The 14,606-nt window shown below is 39.7% G+C and overlaps 1 long non-coding RNA gene across 2 annotated transcripts; it reads right to left on the reverse strand.

Moving 5' to 3' along the window:
- Window positions 1-755: 755 nt before the first annotated feature.
- On the reverse strand, window positions 756-11,692 carry LOC124173194. 2 transcript variants are annotated; one of them, XR_006868439.1, is made up of 8 exons: window positions 11,236-11,692; window positions 10,839-11,153; window positions 10,625-10,752; window positions 10,350-10,524; window positions 10,195-10,270; window positions 9,804-10,117; window positions 9,660-9,724; window positions 756-1,280 (listed from the first exon to the last, which is right to left on the reverse strand). It is a non-coding gene; the product is annotated as an uncharacterized LOC124173194 (long non-coding RNA). The 2 variants fall into 2 exon arrangements; XR_006868438.1 differs by having other exon boundaries at window positions 10,835-11,153.
- Window positions 11,693-14,606: the final 2,914 nt, after the last annotated feature.

The following is a 14,606-nucleotide window of genomic DNA, read 5'->3' on the forward strand; positions in this document are numbered from 1 at the left end:
TCTTACCAATTTCAAATTTTAATGACGAAGAAACAGTCAACGTAAGAAACAGTTTTTGTGAAAGCTCTGCATCGCAAAGGTCTGCATTTAGGAACTTTTTACTTCCTGAAGTTTTTGTGGCTATTACCAATTTCAAATTTTAATAACGAAGAAACAGTCAACGTAATAGTTTTTGTGAAAGTTTCGCATCGCAAAGGTCTGCATTTAGGAACTTTGTACATCCTGAAGTTTTTGTGGCTATTACCAATTTTAAATTTTAATAACGAAGAAACAGTCAGCGTAATTAATAGTTTTCGTACTTGCAAACCCTTTTAGTCGCCTCTTACGACAAGCAGGGATACTGCGGAAGCATTCTAATATACCCCATCCGCAGGGAATTTTCTCTTAGACAATTACTACTACATAAATGCTCACCCAATGAAAATTGATACAATTTTTCATCTCGAGGACAATTAAAAGCAACTACGGTATTCAATTGTGAAACGTCATAGCAAAGAAATACTTTCAAATGACTAATTCACAATACGCATGGTAGTTACAACTGATAGCAATATCGATCACATGACTTGCATGAATTCTCTTCCAATGTAAGATATAACCATGAAGGAATAACCATGTTACAAGGAAACATGGCATGACGCATTAAATAGTTACTTATATCTTCACCTTTACTTGTCTTCAGTCGTATCACCACTCCCTTGGTAGAAGTCGTCCTGTAAAAGAAAGTTGCTCACACAGATAAAAGTATTGTAGCGCAGTATTAATAAGGTTTATTTTGTGAAGCAGATATGAAGGTGAGATTTCTTTATTTATTACAATCAATAAACACTTTATCAGCAAAATAAGCCAATGGTTGTTTCATCTTGTGGGGTGGTATGTTTAAAAGAGTTCAAATTAAGATCACTTTATTTTCTTCCACAGCCTTTTGGTTCATTCCTCTCCTATTCTACCAAACAATGAGGTAGGACAGCAGTGAAGTCGAGAGATTTACACCATGGGATTTCTCTCTTGATGCTCAAATGTATGCAGGCAGGGCAGGAATGCTTCATTATCATTACAGCTAGCCTCTGCTGCCCATGGATTGAGATGAAGGCCTTCTGCCGCTGCACTTCTGTGTTAACATCCATATGTCACTTCACAGCCTCGAGTTTAGCCTCAGGAAATTTTACAGGCACACCTCTCTGCAGTGTATTCAAACAGTTTGGATAGACAGAGGGAAGAGATTTCCTGTTACCCTAGTTCGCCTCTGCTCTGCCTTTCACGAATCCCAGGAAATCTAGCTGAAACAACAAAGTAAATTATGCAAGACAATAATTAGACAAACGAGCTGCATAAACTAAAAATGATTTCCTTAAATATGGCATGGCCAAAAGAGGATAGCAAAAAAATGATGATACACATTAAGCATATTAGGATATTTAATATTTTTCTAATGTAGGTATACCACAGTTCGAACAAGTTATGATCCCAGATGTAATTTTTTCACAGCTGACACAGATTTGACTACACAACCACTGACCACTTCTAGCCACTGCCTAGAGATGGCACTATTTGTGCAGTAGGGGACAGTCATCAAACCATTTTTTTCGTAATTTAAAGTTTGACATATGGAAAAATGTAGCCCGAGGAACCAAATGAACAGAAAAAATTTTGTTCCTATAAGTTGACATCCTGCAGTGATGCCAGGGCCATTTGTGCTTAGCTTAGGACACCCGCAACACATAACCTCTTCATATTCTGCTTTGGTGATAAAATGTTCTGATTTAAATGTTTTTTTCGGCCAATTCTGCACCAGTCATGCCTGAAATTGTCAAGGTAGGTGACATAGATCCAATACCAACTGCTTTTTATACAACCACCGATTTGAAAATGCAAAGAAATGTAAAAAACTTTAAAATATGTTACGGGACATATTATCTTAATTATATCTTAATTGAAGGCAACTTACTGTGCTCGTATGGGCATGATCACACTAATATGACCCTTCCGCTTACATAGTACATACAAACAATTATTCACTATCCTCCAATTGCAAGAAATTATTCTTCATAACTGTTTGTTTCACAATTCAGCCTGATATTTTGCAGAAATATAATCTTCACAGCTACAGCAACAGAGGATATCATTTCCAATTTAAAAATAATGCACGTGAAATTCTGATATCTGTACATGCAGGTAATGAGCCACTTTAACCTTTTCCCTACCGTACACGTATATATACGTGTGGACGTTTCCTGACCCGGGAGACCACGGGCGTATATATACGTGTGAGATTTTCCCGGTCAAGAAAACGAAACCCGTATATATACGTTTTCTAGCTCCCCCCTTTCAGGACGGTCATGGGTTTAGGTCGCCTTTGTTTTGGGACCCAAGGCTTCAGGGTTTAGGATTAACCCTCCGAATCTGGGAGCAGGTACCTGGACCCTTTGTCTTTAATAACCCCTCTCAGCGGTAAGGGACAGCGGTCATACAATTGGTTATAGAGTCAAATTTCGAAATAAATATTTCTTCATTTCTCAAGAAATATAAACTAAGAATTGAATTGTTTGTCTTTTGAGCAGCGTTTACAATTTTTAAACGAAATTCTACGACAAATATTAACTTATATCTCGAGTTATGTATAATCATCAACATGGAAATTGTTGCTGCGTTAAATGCTTTGATAATGGCCTTAGAACTTCGTTTAAAATTTCACAATGCTCAGATAAAAATGAGGAATTATATTAAATGTCTGTAATCTACGTGCAAGTAACAATTATCCATTTGCTAAATACATATAAGCAATACATAAGTTGACCGCGAACCAATGCCGCAGGTATGCTCGTAAACCCGGAAAGGAGGGAGCACAACTACTCTCCAAGTCCGAGATAATACGGAGTCCCACCGTGGAGGGGTCGAAAAAGGTTCACCGAGACCCTTCTTAACGAATGCCCTCCAAAAATGCTCCGTACCACGAGAAAGAAGAGTCTCTTGGGGCTCGGTACAGCAGTCAAGCTAAGACAAAAACTCTGCGGTCTGGAAAGGGTTAAATAAAACCACTTTTCCACAAACCTAATATCCAGCTCATTCTTATCATCCTGACGGTATGCAACACCCCTATTCTCGTATGCGGAGCTGGAAAGCATATGTTTAAGGAAGTATTGGCTACTTCAACCATTTCGTGCTGGAACCTAATGTAGGGAAAATCTACCACTTTAACCCGCGATGGCACGCGTGGGCGGGGATTCCCCGCCCGTTGGAAAAAAAAATTCCTATTCGGCACACTGCGGTCCCCTCGGTTCAACACTTAATCTAATCTACTATCTCTGAGCCCTTTTCAAGTTACAGTCTGCAAATATGAAAAAGAATCTTCGTATTACATTTTACTTCATTACGGTCGAATCCCTGCCGGCGCGTGCCTTCGCGTTACGATGCCTGCTTGTGGAGTTTTTGAGACTCAACTCGATCAATCTCTCAGTTTACATTGCTGTTTCGCTACATATGTTTGCCCATTACAATGTCGCAGGAAAGGATGACTTAGGTATGGGTGAGTATACCTCTCTTGGGTCGAGCATGGAAGAAGATTGGTTTGACCTTTGGGTATATATTTCTCTCCTATTCAGTCTGAAAAGAACTCGTGAAGGAAGCCTACGCTAGTTCCATTTTGTGATCACTACCGTGTGCCCAATGCCCTGTACCAGTGAGTCTCGCCAAAATAATTACAGCTGTAAGTAATTGTAAATTTACATTAGCATCTGGTGAATGCCACAATTGTAGTGTCATATCTATTGCTATGTGTTCATGAATATGCCATAAATACCTCTCTTTATCAATAAGGAATCAAAACGCCAGGCATACGACTCCCGACCATGAGTGAGCCTGATAGACATTATATACTGGAAATGCTTGACAGTGCGAGTGAAGAGGAATTTGCAGATTTCAGTAAGAGTGACGAAGAGGAATGCGACAGCACCATTTACCAGTCGGACCACGAGTCATTTTCTGAGGAAAGTGAGGACGAGCAACCGCCCGCGACAAGAAATTCTTCCTTCAAGGGAAAAAACGGTGTGACGGAGTGGTCTACTGTGAAGTCATCAATAAGATGCAGAATTGAGCGATGCAATTTGCTGACACGTCTACCTGGACCTGTGGGTAACGCAGGAAATGTATAGGATATTTTGGGTTCTTGGCAATTTTTTTTCCAGATAAAAGAATATCAGATATTGTATCCTTTACAAACATAAAAATTCGAAGTGTGCAGGGTAGATTTCTGCGTCAAAGGGATACCAAGGAAATGGACCTGAAGGCACTTTTGGGATTGTTGTATTTAGCTGGGGTGCAAAAGTCAAACCATAAAAATATTTTTGATCTGTGGAGAGCTGATGGAACAGGAACAGAATATTTTAGACTTGTAATGAGTGTAAATAGATTCAAATTTTTGCTGAGAAAGTTGAAATTTGATAGCATTGACGAAAGAAATGAATTGAAGAAAAAAGACTTCCCCAATTAGGGACAAATTCGAAACTATTGTCAGTAATTGCCGGAATAATTATAGTATGAGTGAAGCAGTTACAGTAGATGAGATGCTTCCACAATTACGGGGTAGATGCAGTTTCCGCGTTTACATGCCGAACAAGCCGTCTAAGTATGGGATAAAAATATTTGTCTGTTGTGATGCGAAAACATTTTACACCGGTAATATGGAAGTGTACGTTGGAAAACAAAACAAGAGGCCAGATAAAATTGATTACAAGCCAGACTAAGTTGTAAAAAGACTGGTTCAGTATATTTATAACACTGGAAGAAATGTAACTCTTGATAATCGGTTCATGTCCTACCCGTTAGCACTTCATCTTCTAAAAAATGGTCTAATAACAGTAGGAACGATAAGAAAAATAAGGCAGAGATTCCACCCATGTTTATCACTAAGTCGAAAGATAGAATAGTTGGAAATAGTATTTTTGGTTTTCAAAAAGAAATGACGCTAGTGTCATACAAACCTAAACCTAACAAAGTTGTATTGCTCTTGTCAACAATGCATCCAGATGACATTGTGGATCCTCAAACAAATAAACCTGAAATTGTAATGTATTACAACTCCACAAAAGGTGGTGTAGATGTATCAGACCGTTTACAGTCCAATTACAGTGTCTCTCGCATATCATGCCGATGGCCGCTAAGAATAATTTTTACCTTGTTGAACATTGGCGCGATCAATGGCATTGTTATTTACAAAGCAAACTCAGGGAAATCGGTCAGTAGGAGGGAGTATTTGAATACTCTTGTTAAACATTTGACTAGAGATTACATGCTGAAGAGGGAGAAAAAGCAAAATATCAAAATATCTGTGCGACTCCTGCTACGGGAAATATTGGGTTTACCTGAGAGAGGCGATAACATGAGATGCCATGCTGATGGCCGATGTGCTTACTGCCCATCTAAAAAAAAAAAAATAGAAAAACCAAGACAGCATGCAATACGTGTAAAAATCTCATTTGCCGTTTGCTGTGTTTTCAACTGAGTTGATGACTGATTGCGAGTTGTAACTAGCAATGTTTTTCTCGTAATCAGAAAATTTTCTTTCATATTCTCTATGTTGCTATCTTAAAATGCACATGATTCTTATGTTAAACAGTTTTTCAACAGAACCTGTCAAATAAATGTTTTACATAGTTCTTATTGGTGTTTATTTAGCCGTATACAACCAGTCGGTCTTATCCCCGCCCCGCGTGCTACCGCATCACAATAAAAGCGCGTGCTACCGCGGGATAAGAATCTCTTGAAAATTTTATGCACTCCCTTTTCAGAAGCTTTCTCGCACTGACAGAAGGCAGAGGTTCGCACCCATCCTAAGGCTGGGACCCAACTCAGGGGAAAAAGATCCCCTTCGTTCCGAGTCGAATTATTTTGTCTTAAAATTAACGCTGAAGCTTTTCGATTAGCGATAGCAAGCATAACATACATATAAAATATCGGCCGCAATATCACAGCAAATAATGCCGCTGAGTGTTTAAAATCAGTTTGATGTAGTGACACTAGAAGACTGCTTCTTTCCCTTGCCTGACAAAGCTCGTAGTGAATCCACTACGAATTCAACGAGTGAGATAGACTAGTGGTTAAGGTGAAGACTTACCACGGCAGCAATCTTTTTTTGTAATTTATAATATTTTTCTATTCCACATTGACAGATTTCGGACTAAACGGACTTCCTTTGATGTTAATACTAGAACTTCACTTGAAACTCTCAATCCTCAATACCCTCATGCCACAAAGTGATGCATCGACTGTGACACTCCCTTTTAAGAACCCTTCTCGCACCGACAAAAGGCAGAGGTTCGCAACCATCCTAAGACTGGGACCCAACTCAGGAGGACAAAGATCCCCTTCTGTCTGAGTCCACAGTCAAGTGAATGAAGTGGTCGCGTTTCATTTATTAGCATGTATTTGTTGCTCCCATTGATTTTGGAAAATATAAAATTAATTCCCTACATTTTTATGAGCAAGAAGAAATTTCAAACTTAGTCCAAACGTTCATGCTAATGGATTTAGTGTATTTATCAATTCCACATCGACTGATTTGGGACTAAACGGACTTCCTTTGATATTAATATTAGAACTTCACTTGAAACTCTCAATCCTCAATACCCTCATGCCACAAAGTGACGCAGTGACTGGTCGAGCCAATGCGATCATTTTTGGTGTCAGCCGAGCACATCCTTCTCTCTCCCACCTATCACAATTTACTCCTGGTTTTGGGATAACTTTCGAGAATTATAATGAAAAAACTAGAGATAGGTCGCATAGCAAAGGGTCTAGCTGGTTAAGATGGCGAAAAGTGCCCCCCAATGTTTTGAAAAAAATATACACTTGAAGTGCATCAAAAATTATGTTTCCCCAAAGTTACAGGCCTTAACAATGGATTATAACCCCAAAAACAATGAAAAACGATTTTCATTTTTTTAACTATATCTCCAGTTTTTATTTTAGTAAAATTGTTATCTTGATTTTAAAATGTAAATACAAAAACTTTCTACCACCGCAATTTTTTTCAAAATTTTCAGACTGAAAACTAAACTTTTACAAAGTTTGAAATATTCAAAATTAATTAAAAAATTTAGGAAACAGTAGACACGCTGAAATAAATATATGTTGTTACCCCTACACCAAAGTATATTCCTAATTTTTTTCAAATTTTTAAAATTGGTGGAACACCGTGAAAAACACGAAAAACTGCTTTGCGCCATTTGCATCTATGTATTCCAGGAGGAAATTTGAATTGATTGTTGCGAGCAACGATTGTTGATCAGTTTGTAATATTATTGATTAACTCCTTAACTGGGGAGAGCAACTATAGTCGCAAGCGGACTCCACCCCCCATGTGAGGAGCGCGACCATAGTCACACATGCCGTCACGTCGCAATGTTACGCGGAGAAGGCATGAATATTCATTCTTTATGCATCATTGCATGTATTTTGCTTAGTTAGAGGTTCTATAACAATATATTTTAAGTATATTGCCATTTATGTGCAATGGGTTTACTATTAATTTTTTTTCGAAAAGGGCATCTCCGAAAATCCGTGGATCTGCTCCCCACCAGGTGAAAGATAAGGAAATTTCTGCCCCCAATCAAGGGGTTAAGGCTACAGATTAGCATAAACAATTCCCATTACATTTAGATTAGTGGTAATTACTGGTTATAACCATACTGCTAAGCTTTAATTTCGTCTTCAAGCTTCGAGAATTACAATGACTTCATCTCTCCTAGCTTTAACCACTTGGTTGGGGGCAAAAATTTCCTTATCTTTCACGTGGTGGGGAGCAAATCCACCGATTTTCGGAGATGCCCTTTTCGAAAAAAAATTTATAGTAAAGCTATTGCACAAAAATGGCAATATACTTAAATATATTGGTATAGAACCTCTGACAAAAGAAAAAAACATGCAATGATGCATAAAGAATGAATATTAACGCCTTCTCCGCACAACATATCCACGCGACGGCACACGCGACCATAGTCGCACTCCCCACATGGGGAGTGGAGTCCATTTGCGACTATAGTCGCTCTCCCCAGTTAAGGGGTTAATATCTTTGGAAACTTTGGAAATCAGCCAAAGTTAATATCTTTGGAACTTTGGAAATCAGCCAAAATCCTGGCCTGGGTAAATCAGCAAAATAAAATCAAGGTCTATAATCAGTATATGGGCGGAGTGGATTGAGCTGATGAAAATATTGACAAGTAACAAGCATCAATCCGTGGAAAGAAATGATACTCTTCCTTCGGTTAGCCTCCCGTAATTTTACTGCTGGCTTTACAAAATGCTTGGCAATTGCATAAAATAAAAGATGTGAAGCCAATGGATCTTCTTGAATGCCGTCGCCATGTGGTCTGTCACTATATAGAGAGAGACATATGGTAATACTGCTGACCCTGGTGGGAAAGGGAGTCCATCTATGAATCGTAAACTTGACTCAAATCATGACGGCTTGAATCATAGGATTGGAAAGCAAGGAAAGCAAATTCGCTGTGTCCCATGTCACAAAAATAACACTTTTTAATGTAAAAATATGCAATTTATAATTGCACGTCAAGTGTTCACCTGGATATCTCTCTTAATAGTACCCTACCTTGGTTTGACAAGGTTCTAACTGACCATCAGCTGGTTTTGAGAAAAACCTTGTCAAAATTTTAAACAGCTCTATTTCTAGTATTACTAGGTATTTATTTTTGATTTTTGGCACATACACTAGTGATCCACTAGATACACTAGTAATTATTGCTTTAAGAAAATATGTTATTTATTTTATTTTTATACATGTTTACATGAGTAATAAAATAAAATTTTTTCCTCCCTGCAGTTGGAACTATGTCACTGTTCTATATCTGTTATTATTTTATATAGAGGAAAAAAACCAGTGCAACACATAGAGAAACAAACTTAGTTATCTTGAGTGAAAACACCAAAATTTGCAAAAATGATAGTTAGAACCTTGTCAAACCAAGGTAGCGAGTTAGTTAATAACTGTCTGAAACTAATGTTTTGCCAGTTACCCTTGAGTTCCTTATAGTATTGGATTTGCCTAATGTTCCATTTTTGGAACACCTCGTAATTAATAATTGGCAAGAGATACATTGTTTTTTTTTTCTTTCGGATATTGTTTTCATACATTAATATTTATTCACGACCATGGTATCAACGTTAGAGGTCATCATCAGGTGAACTCCACAGAGGTCCATCACATCCCTTTATAGCAGGCTAGGAGGGGTAGGGAGGAAGGTAATTAAGTTGAACGGATTGGTCAACAGAGAAGAGGGAGGGGGAAAAACTTATGGTATGAAAGAAGTTAGGGGGAGGAGGCTCCCTTACGGAGGGCATGGCAGGTGGAGTGGGGGATGGTTCAGGTGAGAGAGAGGCCGAAGAGTTCGTCATGTCATTAGCTTGGTGGGAGGCTTAGAAGAGGGGAGTGGTAGTCATACAAAAATTCGTTTACAATGTTGTCATTGGAACATACGTCTAACGATGAAACCATGGTACGTGAATAAATATTTATGTGAAAGCACAAAGTTCTTCTTTCTTAATTTAATTATGAATCACTTTCAGCAAGTTACATCTCATATAATTATGTAAAAATCAGGTTAAAATTTTTTAAACCTTCGGCATATATGGGATAGAACACTCACCTCTCAAAAAAGCTGCCATCCACCCCACCGTGCTGGAGAAGGAAAGGTGTGGGAAAAGTCCCCCCCTGGAAGGGAAGTCAGTAATGAGAGAAACAGTTAACGTCTGGCAGCATGCGTGAGTGCGAATACTCTGTAATATCTTACATCTGTAGTACCAGTGTAGCCACCGTCCCAGTGCCAGTACGTGCCACCTGTATATTACATTACTCCACATAGCTGGCGCTGGAGGTATAATAAGAAAGAAAACAGCGTAGGTACAGACAATATTTTTCAACTGGCACATAGGCCTACTTGTAACCGACAAACACAAAGACACACACAGCCATTCACGCATCACATTCACACGTGCAAGCACTCCCTACCATACACTCCTCTCCAAGCATTCCATCACCACCTCCATCCCCCTCTGATTAAGGTGGACACCGTCGGGACGGCGACGATTACCTTGACCCATATACCTGCAAGGAAGAAGGAAAGGAAATGAAAACAACCTTAATTGGGCATTGGAAAAAGCATATAAGAATGAAATACTAACCTCTCAAAAAATCTGACGTCTACCCCACCGTGCTCGAGAAGAAAAGGTGTCGTAATATCTACGACCCGGATCCACCCTGTAAAGGAAGTCAGTAATGAGAGAAACGGTTAACGTCAGGCAGCATGCGTGAGTGCGAATACTGTGTAATATCTTACATCTGTGGTACCGGTGTAGCCACCATCCCAGCGCCAGTACGTGCCTCCGGCATATTACATTACTCCACATAGCTGGCGCTGGAGGTATAGTGAGGAAGGTTACTCCAGGGGCCAACGCCCGCAGCTTCATTATCAATCGATGTATGTCAGCCCTCAATGTGCGATACACGCAATCCTGGATGAAGGGGGAAAAATAATACGTTATTCTCCGCGAGAGAGGAGTTGGAGTCCGCTGATGCTCTCTTTCACTGAAAAGTTGAAATAGGAACACTTACATTCCGGAGGTCATTCCAACCGATAAGGACGATCACAGGCCTCGAAAAGTATCCACGATCATCCACAAGTCTCCTCAATTGGATGACTTTCTGCCCCGATACAGACAAGCCGATGCGGGCAGGGCGAACTATTGTAAGAAATCACAGGGGATGAACATGAAAAGAAGTTATTGGAGAAGGTACTTCATCATAGTAGGAGTATGTACTTACCTACCTCCAAACGTCACCCCAAATGCGCACCCAAGCGCACCATATGAGAGTCGCCCAAGAGCTGATGTCCGAACATCACTGGCCCTTCCATCGTCGGCTACTGATAATGGACAGCAACAGGGTTTCTACAGGAGCTAACGAAATGCTTCCAACTTCCTTGCTGAGATGCAAATGACTTTCGCATGCTACATAGCACCCCTTCTCCGCCGCTTCCCCCACTCCTAAACCTTCAAACCTTCCCACTGTACGCCGGACGGATGTGCGACGTAGCTCCCACCACCTAAACCCCGCCTTCCGATGCCGATGCGGGCAGGGCTAACTGTCGTAAGAAATCACAGGGGATGAATGTGAGGAGATGTTAATGGAGAAGGTATGTCATCATAGTACAAGTACGTACTTACCTCCCTCCAACCGCCACCCCAAATGCGCACCCAAGCGCACCACGTGTGAGTTGCCCAAAAGCTGATGACCGAACATAACAGGCCCTTCCTTGGTCAGCTACTGAAATTATAATAATAATAATGATTTATTCCACGTTATACACAATACAATGCAATAGTCTTCGTCAAAGTCAATAAAATACTAGAGCTAAATAATACCATTCTGAGTACTGCATTCAAGAAATTCATTCATAGAGTAGAAAGCTTGGCTAAATATCCACAGGTGGAGACAACGCTTAAACTTGGGTAATGAACAGTCTCTGGCCTCTCGAGGTAGGTGGTTGAAAAGGCACAGTTATACATGGTCAAAAGACTTGCCTGTTGTTGACAGCCTACATTGAGGCTGAATGAGATTATTTTTTAGCGTAGTGTTATGATGGTGAACGTCACTACCAGTTTTATGGCTGCCCAGGTTCATTTTTACATTTATAAGACATTTAAACATATATTAAACATACAATGTCATTATGCCTTGGAGATCAGCAGGGTTTGCGAAAGTTCACTAAATGCTTTCCACTGCATTGTTTGTGTTGCCGAGACGCGAGTGACGTTTGCATGCAACCTAGCCCCCCATTATCCTCCACCACTTCCCCCACTCCTAAAAATAAAAAATAAAAAAGATGAAAGGTAATCCAAAAAGCATTTTACGTATCTCATGGAGAAGCAAAAAAAGAGACACATACGGAGAAGAGAAATTGCAAAGTTTGCGTTGCCTTCTCGCAGCAATGGGAAGGAATGGGTTAGCTGCTGCAGTGGTACAGTTACAATCGGTGGGAAACATCGGTGCAAAACATGGGAAAACAGTATTGGAATTGACATTTTTGCAAAAACGTCACTCGTGCTGACAAATTATACCACCGTACGCTGTTAGATAAAATAATGAAATCACCCTACGAGCCACATCTAGGCTGTTTGGCCAGGTGTGAACAATCATGAATATGCAGCATGCAGTTGGATTCCCACTACCTCACCACATGATTGAAAAAACGTCACGCATGCTAACGAGTTATACTGCCACACACTGTTGGAAATGGGGATATTTTGATGCTAACCCATCATTTTAGAATTTTTCCACCAGCTACTATTTCAACAATTTTAAGAAAATCTACAATATAGATGTCATTGTGAGTGATGGTTACTTGTGTATCCATCCAATACTTCCATTGTAGTTGCCAATTGTAGTGAACAATTTTCATCTTTTATTTAAAGAAATGGAAAAAATTGTGCAGTGGTAAGGAGATAATGTGAATGTCAGGGGCGTAAGCAAATAATGAGAGGGGAAATCCTATTGGGTTGGGGTTCCAACACGGGAAGTGAGTGGCTACAGTTAAATAAACGAAGTGAAGAGGGGCCCTACCATAGCCGGCATTTGGGATTGGAGTAAAGGAGGAAATGCCACTGGTTAGAGAAGGTCATTGAGATGTCAATGACGCACAGTGGTCCCAAATCGAAGGAAGCTGGAAAAAAAATTATAATGTCGTAATTTCAGAAATGAAATTTGGTAGCTGATTTGAATCACTTGAAACCCGTTTTGGCATTATTTTTATGCATCCTTTTATTTAAAAAAAATTTGAGCTATTATTCAAACAATTTTAAGAAAAAAACTATAGTATAGCGGTCATTGCGAGTCATTTAGAACAATCAGGGGCTTTTCTAAAACAAAATGGTGGAGACATAAAAAATTCCCTAATTTTAATATTAAAAGTGCTGCAGGTTAGCTGCTTATTATATTCATACAAGTACAATCAATGACTTAGGAACTACTTCGAGGCATAACCCAGAAAATGGCCACTTTAGCAAAGTTAACAAAATCCTTATCTTTATCGCAGAAACATGGTTCAAAGACGAACAAGATTACTTTTAACCTTTTCACTACTGTACACGTGTATATACGTGTGGACGTGTCCTGACCCGGGAGATGATGGGCGTATATATACGTGTGAGATTTTCCTAGCCAGGAGATCGAAAGCCGAGTATATACGTTTTCTAGCTCTCCCCTTTTAGGGCGGTCCTGGGTTTACGAAGTCTTTGTCTTGGGACCCAACGTTTTGGGGTTTAGGATTACCCCTCGGAAACATGGTGCAGGTACCCCGACCCTTTCTTTTTTTAGAACCCCTCTCAGCGGTAAGGGACAGCGGTCATTCAATTGCTTATACAGTCGAAACAAATATTTTCGAAATAAATATTTGTGCATTTCTCAAGAAATATACACAAAGAATTTAATTATTTGTCTTTTGAGTAGCGTTTACAATTTTTAAACGAAATTCTATGACAAATATTAACTTATATCTTGAGTTATGTATTTACATCGACATGGAAATTGTTGCTGCGTTAAATGTGTTAATAATGGCCTTAGAACTTCGTTTAAAAGTTGACAATGCTCAGATAAAAATGAGGAATTCAATTCAAAGTCTGCAATGTACGTGCAAGCAACAATTATCCATGAGCCATACATGCATACATGAATTATACATATGAACAATACATCAGTTGACTGCAAACCAATGCCGCAGGTATGGTCGTAAACCCGGAAAGGAGGGAGCACAAGTACTCTCGGAGTCTGGTATAATGCGGAGTCCCAGCGGGGAGGGGTCGAAAAAGATTCAGCGAGACCCTTCTGAAGGAATGCCCTCCAAACATGCTCCGTACCACGAGAAAGAAGAGTCTCTTGGGGCTCAAAATAGCAGTCATGCTAAGACGAAAACTCTGCTGTCTCGAAAGGGTTAAAGCAGGAGTGCAATGAAAACAATCATCTTGATGATGGGATGGATTGATTGATTTTCAAATTGCTGTCAGAGCGGTCAATTTTGGGGAAGGAAGCCCCCGGCTTGGAGGGTTGAAGATAAGGCCCAGCAAGGGTGAGCTCGTTGAGGAAAGGGTTCCGGATTAGCAACCTTTCGGATTGCTTGGGTGAATGTGCGTGGTAGGAAGGAAGAAAAAGTACGTTCACAGCAGTCTGCCGTGCCAACAGACTGGATACGTTCATAGCAGTGAAAGGGTAAAAGAGAATGAAACAAACACACAAGTAATTGATTTTTTTACGCACCACTAATTTCCGGCAACAGCTTTGGATTTGAGAAGAAACATCTCGCTCGTATTTCCACCATTTGTGGTACCACTACCCGCTTTTGGAATGTTTATTAAAAGACCCATTCTTGTCCTGAAAGTCTGCCGCAATTCTTTGCGAAAAAGGTTTGAAATTACAAAACTCGATTTAAAGAAGTGCCAATTTTCCAGTCCCACTGACTTCATACACATTTCGTTAAAAAGTGAAACTTTCATATGCATAAATCAACAACACTTTTAGGATGAAATATTAACAAAATTTTAAG

The sequence above is a fragment of the Ischnura elegans genome (assembly GCF_921293095.1).
Source record: "Ischnura elegans chromosome 13 unlocalized genomic scaffold, ioIscEleg1.1 SUPER_13_unloc_4, whole genome shotgun sequence".
Classification (NCBI taxonomy): Eukaryota; Metazoa; Arthropoda; class Insecta; order Odonata; family Coenagrionidae; genus Ischnura; species Ischnura elegans.